This window comes from Rhinoderma darwinii, chromosome 6, assembly GCF_050947455.1.
Source record: "Rhinoderma darwinii isolate aRhiDar2 chromosome 6, aRhiDar2.hap1, whole genome shotgun sequence".
Classification (NCBI taxonomy): domain Eukaryota; kingdom Metazoa; phylum Chordata; class Amphibia; order Anura; family Rhinodermatidae; genus Rhinoderma; species Rhinoderma darwinii.
Window position 1 is genome coordinate 34,422,874 of NC_134692.1, and position 11,937 is coordinate 34,434,810.

General features: G+C 45.1%; 1 protein-coding gene across 5 annotated transcripts in view; it reads right to left on the minus strand.

Moving 5' to 3' along the window:
• Positions 1–3,108, minus strand: part of GPR155 (G protein-coupled receptor 155) — a 51,316-nt gene extending 48,208 nt beyond the window's left edge. For all 5 annotated transcript variants that reach the window (XM_075829488.1, XM_075829485.1, XM_075829487.1 and 2 more), the window contains exon 1: positions 3,000–3,108. The gene's annotated coding sequence lies outside the window, so the exon portion shown is untranslated. The remainder of the gene's footprint in view (positions 1–2,999) is intronic.
• Positions 3,109–11,937: the final 8,829 nt, after the last annotated feature.

The following is an 11,937-nucleotide window of genomic DNA, read 5'->3' on the forward strand; positions in this document are numbered from 1 at the left end:
GTCTGTGGCACTGCTGAGGTGTTATGGAAGCTCAGTTTGTATGATAGCGGCCTTCACCTCGTCTGCATGGTTGGGTCTGGTGTCTCATGTTCCTCTTGACATTACCCTATAGATTCTCTATGGGGTCTAGGTTAGCCGAATTTGCTGGCCAATCAAGCGCAGTGATACTGTGGTTATTAAACCAGGTATTGGTAGTTTTGGCAGTGTGGGCAGGTGCCAAGTCCTGCTGGAGAATGAAATCAGCATCTCCATAAAGTTTGTCATTAGAGGGAAGAATGAAGTGCTCGAAAATTTCCTGTTAGGGTATGTTCACACGATGAGAGGCATTTACGTGTGAAAAGACAGACTGTTAACAGCTGCCTCCTTTCACACGTAAATGCTCCTCCTCGCATTTTGCGAGCTGTCTGAGACGCTCGTAAATCTTGAGCTGTGCTTCATTGAGTTCAATGAAGAACAGCTCAAATTACGTGGCAAAGAAGTGCCCTGCACTTCTTTGCCGAGGCAGTCCATTTACGCATCGTCGTTTGACAGCTGTCAAACGACGACACGTAAATTACAGGTCGTCTGCACAATACGTCGGCAAACCCATTCAAATGAATGGGCAGATGTTTGCCGACGTATTGTAGCTCTATTTTCAGGCGTAAAACGAGGCATAATACACCTCGTTTACGCCTGAAAATAGGTCGTGTGAACCCAGCCTTAGACGGCTGCGCTGACTCTGGACTTGATGGAAACTTCACACTGAACCGCAAGCACTGGGAAAAAGGACCGGACTGCTGCTCAGTGGTCCAAATTCCTGTTTTCAGATTTAAGTAAATTTTGCATTTCATTAGAAATCAGGGTCCCAGAGTCTGGAGGAAGAGTGGAGAGGCACTCAATTTGGGAATTTCATTAAAGAGTTTTTCCACTTTCTGAAAACTAAATGACCTTGTGTAATCTCGCTGTAACCTGTCATTTACAGCGTGATCTCACAAGATTACGCTTGCTCGGCTGTAACTACCACAGAAACATTAACGAAGTGTCGGGATTGTGAATAGACATCCCGTGGAATGTCTATTCATTGTCTAAACACTTCAGTATTGTTAATGTGTTAGTATAAGACAGCACATAAGGATCTAGCAGGATCCCTATGCGCTGTGTAAATGAATGGAGAGAAATGCATGAGGCTGATTGGTCAGCGTCATACACTCCCCTGTACAACGCCCACTTGGGCATTAAGAAACTAGCTAGCATAAATCTAAAATCGCTAATAACGTAGTGAAAATAGATCGGTTTTTTTTAAAATAAAAAGCACTGCTGTCACCTACATTATAGCGTCCATCTCCTTATATAGGAGATAGGGCACTTATAATGTGGTGACAGAGCCTCTTTAAGCAGCTTGCCATATCCACAACTGGGACCTCGCCTATGGGGAGAACAGGTGTCCAGTGGTCCTTTTGCAGTTCCCAGCAGCTGCAAGCTCCATACCCATCCAGAGGGTGAAAGTAGTATTATGTCTGTACAGGTTTACAGCTGAAAAGTGGAGAAACAGGATATCCAGTCTGGACAAGATGAGAGCAAGAGACACCAGCAACATAAAGGATATGCCCATATCTAGGGCTTCACAGCGACTTTGGCTGCAACATAGGTCAAAGATCGCTGTGTCACGCTACGTGCATCACAGGTAATGAAAGTCAATGTGGCCACGTTGCGACCCACAGGTTGCAGCAGCCACTTCAGCTGCAAAAAAATAAACTTGCTGGATTTTTTGTGATTGTTGGGCCGCGGGACCCCACGGATCGCAATGCGGCCACTTTGACTTTTTGACTCAGCGACCTCAAGAATATGGCCCCCCCTACCCATTCCTGCCTGGTGAGCTGGCCACTGGATTCAAGCAGTGAAGAGGGTCGGCTTCCAGAACCAGACGACCAAAGAAGTGAACGGTAGATACGGACACAGTGGTTTCCTTAGTTCGCTGTGCTACGCTGTTTCCAGAACTCCCATTCACTGGTATCTCAGCGAGCGTGGCTGTTTCCAGAACCCGGACACCTTCATTGCCTGAACGCAGCGGCCGCCTCACCGGGACCCCCATTCTTGAGATAAGTTGGGAGCCGCATCGATCAGACATTTTTGGCACATCCTGTAAACGTCTGTCGTAATTAATTAAAATTTGTCACATCCTCATCGGTATGTGCGCCAGAGTGAAATCTACGCCAGCCAGGAGCTCCTGACTGGCGTAGATTTCTGCTACATATTTACACCAGTTTCTAGCGTAAACTATAGTAAACACATTCCCCTTCCGCATGCATTTTAAACTATAGTAAACACATTCCCCTTCCGCATGCATTTTAAACTATAGTAAACACATTCCCCTTCCGCATGCATTTTTTGGGATAGAGATTTATATATATATATATATATATATATTACACACACATACAAATTTTTTTAACCACAACATCTGAATACACCGGAGGACACGGTTTGCAACTCAACGGGTCTATAAAAAGAAAAAAAAAAAAAGTTGCAAAATGCACCAAATTCATCATACATCCACACCATTATTTTAGAGCGCTAAATATTTAAGTAAACTGTCGTATCCCAGCCAGTCGTATCCCAGGAAAATACATCTTACATGACAGTTGTGCTAAATATCAGGACACGTGTGCGATTTCATGCGCTATTTTCGCATTCTGTAAATATACACATGCGATGACGCTATGGATAAAACGCACTCAATACTGCACAATCACAGCAGGAATAACTGATAATATTAACCATTTACACACTCGTCCGTTGCTGCTACAATAATCGTGAAAACTGACAGACAGCATTATGCCAATGAGGGGGCACGTAGCTGCATGGCATGGGCAGAGTGGCACAGAAGCTCACACACACTGCAGTACATGACACACAACCCCACATATACATCAGTAGCACCACCTGTGACGCACTTTCCCTCAATATGGGCTCCATAGACACTGCACCGGACTCTCAGCTGTTAGCGGAACCCCCTTTACCTTACTGCAGGCGGCGGTCACCAGGGAGGCTCCGTCACCTTCTCCATTATCTCACACTCCGTGCACCAGAGGCCACAGCAGCCGCTGGATACTATTAGGTTTGATAACGTCACGAGCACGTGATCAGTCACGTGTATGGGAGGAGTCAGACTGAATCTTGTGCTTTTCTGAAGTGTTTGGTAACGGAAAGTATTACAAGTGTTATGAAAGGGTTATTGCTGGCGGCCGGGTGGACGGGGACCTTTCCTCTGACTGGATATGTTATTAGGTCCTGTTCACACGGACTTTTTTTTGCAGGCAGAAAAGTCTGCCTGGAAAAATCAGCTCCTTGTTTGCACCACACGCTTTTTTTGATGCGTTTGTTTGCTGCGATTTTTGACACGGTTAATTTGAGGCGTTTTTAAGCTATTCTGCAGACAGAATAATCGCAAGCGTTTTTTGCCAAACAATGTGTCAAAAAACAGGTTAAGGTTCCATTTTCGTCTCCCATTGATTTCAATGGGGTTTTTGAGGCGGAAAACACCTCAATATAGGGCATGTCATTCTTTTTCCCATGATTGTTTTTTGCTCGTGGGAAAAGACCGCCTCCACCTCCCATTGAAATCAATAGGGGGCGATGTAGGCCGTTTTTTTGCCACGGCAAAGAACTCTGTGTGAACAGGACCTAAGATGACTGTAGCAGCAGAGCTATAAAGTTATATGAAGGTAGCAGAGCTGAGTTTGTATATGGAAAAGTTCTGTATATCATGTGCATGCAGCAGGGCTATATAGTAATTAATATGTTCACACGTAGCAAATACTGCAGAATTTCCGTCCAAATAAAAACCGCCGCGGCCATTGCCATTGTTTTTTTTCCATCTATTGATTTCAATAGGGTTTGTGAGTGGGAAAACGTCTCAAGAAGGGCTGGTTCACACAGTGTTTTGGCCCCTTCTTTGACTTTTTTGAAACAGCACCAAAAAACCGTCAGAAATCGCGTTTTTTTTCTCACAAGCAAAAAAAAACCGCTTGCGGGAAAAAAAAGCATCATGCTCTTTCTTCCAGCTTTTCCGTCTCTGACCTCCCCTTGACATCAATGTGAGGCAGAGAAAGTGTTTTTTGCCGCGGCGCTCAGTGGCCATGGCTGAAAAACGCAGCAAAGAAAGTTCAGGCAGGTCAAAATCTGAAGGAATTGTGAGGCAGGTTTTTGTGCCTGCAAAAACTCTGTGTGAACATACCCAATGTTGCTTTTTTTTTTTAGTTTTTTTTTTTTAGGCTGGGTTCGCACAGAGTTTTTTGTAGGCAGAAAATCTGCCTCAAAATTCCGTTTGTAATTTCGAGGCAGATTTTGCTCTGCCTGTACGCCGATATTCGCCATTGAGCGCCGCGGGCAAAAAGCGCAGCAAAATACGCTTTCTCTGCCTCCCATTGATGTCAATGGGAGGTCAGAGACGTAAACGCCCAAAGACAGGGAATGTCCCTTCTTTTTCCCGCTAGCCGGTTTTTCCGCTCCCCGGGGAAAAAGCACCTCCGTCTCCCATTGAAATCAATAGGAGTTATTTTCGGCCGTTTTTTGGCGTGTTTTTCGACGCGGTTTCCGAATAAAAAAACTTGTAAAAAAACTCTGTGTGAACTTACCCTTACAGCGAGCGGACAAAAACTGCTCAGGAAAAAAAACGCCTCCGACACCCAATGGGAGATTTGGGGCGTTTTTTGCCACGGATTCTGACGCAGTTTTCGTATCAAAATCAGCACCAAAATAATCTGTGCGAACAGGGCTGCAGCGTTTTCACGAGAAATTGACATACTGCAGAATGAGTGTCTGTAATGCAGGTCAATGTCAGCAAAGAAAATCTGGTCGGAAATTCTGCAGTTTACGCTACATGTGAACATATCCTAATATGAAGATAGTAGAGCTTTGTGTGTAGTGTGTATACAGAAGAGCTTTGTATATAATGTTCTGGAACCACGGCTATATAGTTAAATAATATGCAGGTATCAGGTGTGTGTCACTGCTGGGACCCCCACCGATCGTGAACCCCCGTTCCTCCTTACTGAACCTACCACAGTGAGGAGGACATTGAATGGAGCGGTGGTCGAGCACGCACGCTGCCACTCCATTCAAACGCTATGGGAATGACGGAAACAGCCGAGTATACATACAGCAGCCGATGAAGCCTGTATGGCATCACATGGATTATACGAATGAAGGACAAGACAAAAATATTTCCTGTAGTTTGTATAGTCCAAAAATTTTACTTTGAGTAAAGATCAAATGACATATTAGAAGTATGGATCCATAGGAGTCTCGGTGCTAAAATAATGGTGTAGAAACGCCCTGCACCTCTGACTATGATCAGCGCTTTTTGTTTGGCTGAAGACGCGGTTATAGACATTCATTGTGAGCCCATCTTCAGCCTACCTAGGAGCGCCGATCACAGTTGAAGCGCTTCTACACCTTTGTTTTAGTGACGGTGGGGGTCGCGGCACCCAGACCCCCACTAATCAAAACTTCTGATGTGTCTGTATTATACTAAATACTTAATGTGAACTGCTTAAAGGCTTTGTACACCTTTGGAACCAACTTTTTTCTTTATTAAATGAATATGTTATATTTGTTTTTATGCAATTTTAAAATTGACTTTTATGAAAACCTTCCTTTTTGTTTGCTTTTTCTTATATCTTCTATGTATCCTGTATACATAGTAGCGGTTTCATTCCTTCTCAGCCAATTCAGTCGAACTGACGGCTCGGGTGAGAGCAGGTCCTGCGTGTCTCTGACACAGGATCCAGCTTGTAACGATCACATCTTTATTGAATATGCAACATGTTTTTATACTGTATCTAATTCCAGGTGAATTTTCAGAAAAAGCCGCTGTGTGTGTGTCCTGGATTAATAAGGGTATTTTTGACCAGCCTCACCTGTATGATGTATTTTTCAGCAGTTTAAGGCCTTATTCACACAAACCTGTCCGTATTGCTTGCGCAAAAAAAATGCTGCGTTTTGCGCGCGCAAAAGGTCCGTGTGGCTTCAGCATATGGTGCGCGGCTGCGTGATTTTCGCGCAGCCGGCATCATTATGACACTCTGGTTTTATGTTTACAAACAGAAAACCACGTGGTGCCTTTCTGTTTTCATTTATTTATTTTACTACTGTAGCACGCATCACACGTGGCACCCGGAAGTGCTTCCGTGTGCCATGCACAATTTGACTTCAATGGGTGCGTGCTGCACGAAACACGGCCAAATATAGGACATGTCGTGAGTTTTATGCAGCGCACATACGCTGAGTGAAATTCACTGAGTCTGAATGGCCCCATTCATTAACATAGGTCCGTGCGACGCGCGTGAAAATCACACACGTAGCACAGATGTATAACACGTTCGTGTGAATAGGGCCTAACCCCTCTATAAGGTTCCTCTTTAATTGTCAGAGTTCAGCTCCGGAAGGTGCAGGCACAAGCTGCTATGATGTTCTCCCACACTCAGAAACACTGCACCATGTCCCCCAGCCCACAGATCTGTGCCTGCCTCTAAGGCTGGGTTCACACAACCTATTTTCAGGCGTAAACGAGGCGTATTATGCCTCGAGTTACGCCTGAAAATACGGCTCCAATACGTCGGCAAACATCTGCCCATTCATTTGAATGGGTTTGCCGACGTACTGTGCCGACGACCTGTAATTTACGCGTCGTCGTTTGACAGCCTCGTCAAAGAAGTGCAGGACACTTCTTTGGACGTAATTTGAGCCGTTTTTCATTGAATTCAATGAAGAACAGCTCAAATTTACGGCCGTCAAAGACGCCTTGCAAATTGCGAGGAGGAACATTTATATCTGAAACGACTGAGCTGTTTTCTCCTGAAAACAGTCTGTAATTTCAGACGTAAAAGGCAGCAATCGTGTGCACATACCCTAATGAACCGCAGGGGGTAATGATCAGTCTGCTGCGTGAGCTCCCTATGTTTCTCCCCCCTGCCCTCACACAGAGCCAAGTAAGATTTTATACTGAATCAAGTATGTCTCTTAATAATTATCCTTCTGTTTGAATCTATTTTTCCACTTTCTATGAGCACCTGTACATTTGTGCCACTGATTTGAGATTTTTTTAATCTATGCCACTGATAAATGAGATAAATGAGTCTAAGGCCTCATTTACACGAGCGTGTGCGTTTTGCGCGCGCAAAAAAACGCTGCGTCTTGCGTGCGCAAAAGGCAATTGACAGCTCCGTGTGTCATCCGTGTATGATGCGCGGCTGCGTGATTTTCGCGCAGCCGCCATCATAGAGATGAGGTAGTCGACGCCCGTCACTGTCCAAGGTGCTGAAAGAGCTAACTGATCGGCAGTAACTCTTTCAGCACCCTCGACAGTGAATGCCGATCACAATATACACCAACCTGTGAATAAAAAAAGACGTTCACACTTACCATGAACTGCCTGCTTCCTCCAGTCCGGTCTCCCGGCCGTTGCCTTGGTGACGCGTCCCTCTCTTGTCATCCGGCCCCACCTCCCAGGATGACGCGGCAGGCCATGAGACCGCTGCAGCCTGTGATTGGCTGCAGCCTGTGCTTGGCCTGTGATTGGCTGCAGCTGTCACTTGGCCTGAATTGTCATCCCGGGAGGTCGGACTGGAGGAAGGAGCCGGGACTTATCGGTAAGTCAGAACTTCTGTTTTTTTTTACACGTATATGTATATTGTGATCGAAAGTCACTGTCCATGGTGCTGAAACAGTTTAAGTCTTTGAGCACCGTGGGCAGTGACTGTCTCCTGACGTCGCGTACCCGAACATTTTTTGCCGGGTTCGGTTAAAACGAGTTCGGCCGAACCCGGTGAAGTTCGGTGCGCTCATCTCTAATTTGACACTCCGTTTGGATGTTTGTAACCAGAAAAGCACGTGGTGCTTTTCTGTTTACATTCATCCTTTTGACAGCTCTTGCGTGATTTTCGCGCATGCAACGCAGGACCGTCAGTGTGGCATGCGTTGTTTTCACGCACCCATTGAAGTCAATGGGTGCGTGTTGCGTGAAAAACGCAAGAATATAGAACATGTCGTGAGTTTTACGCAACGCACTCACGCAGCGCAAAATTCACGCATCGTCTAAACAGCCCCATAGACTATTATAGGTGCGTACGACACGCGTGAAAAGCACGCGCGTCGCACGCGCGTATAATACGCTCGTGTAAATGAGGCCTAAAAGTACATTTACAGTCTGACCACACCGAGTCAAATGTCACAGATATTTGGGCAAGTTTTGTGTAATCTTTAATGCGACTTTGTAACTTGTTCACTCTTTGCCAAACTCAGGCGTAAACTGAATATTAAATGTGGCCCACTATACAGGTCCTTCTCAATGAATTAGAATATCATCAAAAAGTAAATTTATTTCAGTAATTCAATAAAAAAAAGTGAAACTCATATATTATATCGATTCATTACACACAGAGTGATCTATTTCCAGCATTTTTTTCTTTTAATGTTGAGGATTATGGCTAACAGTTAAAGGGGTACTCCCATCTCAATGATCATAGCTTAAGTCGTTGCATATGGAAATATATGCATATTTGTAAATACTTTCTTTTTTAAATTTTGTGGCATTCAGAAGATAATTCATCCGGTCCACCCTATGTCTTTTGGTATGTTTGGAAATGGTTTCTAATTGTTACGGCCACCCCTATGGGTGCTGCAGCAATGGCCGCGCTTGAGCAGTAGAAACTGTGAATTTCCCTAATACGCTAGCCGGGTCCTCTGGTGTGCACATTGAGCATACGCAGTAGCTCTCATTCCGGCCACCTCACTCCTGCTCTAATGAAAGTGAATAGGACGGCTCCCAGGCTTCGTTCACATCTGCATCATGGCTCTGTTCCGTCGGAACGGAGCCCTGACTGACACAAACGGAAACCAGAGGTTTTCGTTTCCATCACCATTGATTTCAATGGTGACGGATCCAGTGCGAATAGTTTCCGTTTGTCTCAGTTGTGCAGGGGTTCCGTCACTTTGACAGAATCGATAGCGTAGCCGACTATGCCATTGATTCCATCAAAACGACGGAACCCCTGCACAACTGAGACAAACGAAAACCATTGGCACCGGATCCGTCACCATTGAAATCAAACCTCTAGTTTCCGTTTGTGTCAGTCAGGGCTCCATTCCGATGGAAAGCTCCATCGGAACGGAGCCCTGACGCAGATGTGAATGAAGCCTACGTTTTCTAAACTCCTCACGCAGCAGTAGAGCCCTTATCAGGGCTGTTTTTTTTGTTCTTCAAAGCACTGTTATCTCTATATGTACATATAGAGATAAGTGTTTAGTTTAGAACAAGCACTTTGTGTTTGAGATCCCTTCTGCAGCATGAGTCTCACAGCGTACCCCCCACAAATCTTCACAAGCAGAGGAACGAGCAGCAGGGACAAAGAGGAAGATTGAGGATCAAATCCTAATAGGAAATCTGAAGGATAAGTTGAATAGGGTTATTTTTGATCATACATGTGTGCTGGCCAAAAAAAATAAATATGTGGCAAGATGGGAATAACCCTTTAATGAAAACCCAAAATGTAGTCTCTCAGAAAATTAGAATATTGGGTAAAAGTTGAAGATTGTAGACTCATGGTGTGACACTCTAATCAGCTAATCAACACAAAACACCTGCAAAGGTTTCCTAAGCCTTTAAATGGCCCAACAGTCTGGTTCAGTAGGCTACACAATCTTGGGGAGGACTGCTGACTTGACAGTTGTCCAGAAGACAGTCAGTGACACCCTCCACAAGGAGGGTAAGCCACAAAAGGACATTGCTAAAGAAGCTGCTGTTCACAGAGTGCTGTATCCAAGCATATTAATGGAAAGTTGAGAGGAAGGAAAAAAAAGTGTGGTAGAAAAAGGTGCACAAGCAACAGGGATATCCGCAGCCTTGAAAGGATTATCAAGAAAAGGCCATTCAATCTGGAGGAGATTCACAAGGAGTGGACTGATGCTGGAGTCAGTGCTTCAAGAGCCACCACACACAGACGTATACCAGGACATGGACTACAACTGTCGCATTCCTTGTGTCAAGCCACTTATGACCCAGACACAACGTCAGAAGCGTCTTATCTGGGCTAAGGAGAAAAAGGACAGGTCTGTTGCTCAGTGTCCAAAGTCCTGTTTTCAGGTGAAAGTAAATTTTGCATTTCATTTGGAAATAGAGGTCCCAGAGTCTGGAGGAAGAGTGGAGAGGCATCAATTCAAGTTGCTTGCAGTCCAGTGTGAAGTTTCCACAGTCAGTGAAAACTCGGCCACCTCTTCAGAAAGTGCCAGAGCCCAGTGGCAGAAGAAAATACATGATTACTGTACAGGGCAGTATTTCGAATGAAAACCAAAAGAATACCCACGGAGGGATTAAATTCAATAGTGACAGTGCAGTTTATAACATCAAGGTATTAATACAATATGTCTGTCTAGGTTGATAACACTATGAAAAATCCGTAGTAATAACCAAGTAGAACTTGGTGCGTTGATCAAATACACAGCTAGAAGAACACTACAGAGTGGAAAAATTATCAACTTCAACACAATGTTGAAATATAAAAACATATACATTTTATTACACATAGATATAACAGAATAAAAAGATGAGTCACACAATGAAAAGGCATCAACCTATGCTAGACCAAAAAAGTGAATGAATATACTAAACATATTTATCCATATTTATAGCAGGATACAGACAAATGTATATCAAAGTCCAAGAGAAACAGCCAAGCCATATACAAAATGCATCGAATAGTTGCTAGATGTGAAATGGTAATCTATAAATGCGATAATGGATAAAGAAGATGTATAGTAAATATTCCAAATACACATCAATAGAGGAGCTAGTGGTTATGTGCTGCAAAAGGCTGAATCATATGACAAATGTGAGGAGTAAATACATACCAAAAGTCATGGTCTCACATAGGAGGGACGCTAAGGGGGTATTATACGGTATCAGGGCAGCTAAGGGGACATTATACTGTATGGGGCAGTTATGGGGGCATTATACTGTATAGGGCAGTTATGGGGGCTGTCACGGAGCGGGTTAGTGGACCCACTAGGCCGTACCGCCGCAGCGGGGAGGCAGCTGGCCAAACAACAGGACACCCCAGAGATACAATGTCCAGCACAAGGGTACCTGAATAGTCCACATGGTGGCCGCAGCTCTGGCACAGATGATGGGTGCAGCAGATGGCGCCAAACGTGGCGGATGACACAGGAGCCGCAGGTTGCGCCAGACGTGGCGAATTCCACCGGACGTGGCAGATAACACAGGACGTGGCGGATTCCTCCGGACGTGGCGGATTCCTCTGTACGTGGCAGATTCCTCTGGACGTGGCAGATGACACAGGACGTGGCGGATTCCTCCAGACGTGTGTGGGGGAACGGGTGACGGTTACAGGCATTGTACCCAAATAAAGGTTAAGCCTGCCGCAAACCGTCGCGCTCCCGCCATCCGGGTGCCATAGCTTAGATGGCGCCCGGTGCTAGATAGGGATATGTCCCCTCAAACTGCATTACGTTATGTTTGATAACCAGTTGATTATATTATATTGTATTCAGTGCTGCTTCACTGTCCTCCCCTCTAGGGTTAATCTTATACTGAAGGAGAATGAGTCACCGGCTGCAAGCGGGAACTTGTCTGAGTGTAAATAAGAAAAAGGAGGGGGCAAGAGCAGGATGCACATGGCCTGATGCCTGAGGGAGGGGTGAGTGAGGGAGATAGTGGTGCTGTGTGAGATTTCAATCAGTTGCTGTCGAGGAGAGGATGAGATAGCAGTGTGAGCTGCAGGCAGGGGCTATCTACCTCAGAGATGGTACCTGACCTAGGGACAGTAATAGAGGGCAAGTGCTGGAGTCCCATCTAACTAAGGAGGATCTGGAGACACCCCAAAGAATGAAAGGTACAGTGGAGAGACCCCATAGTGAGGTAGCCTGTCCCATCCAGCCCAG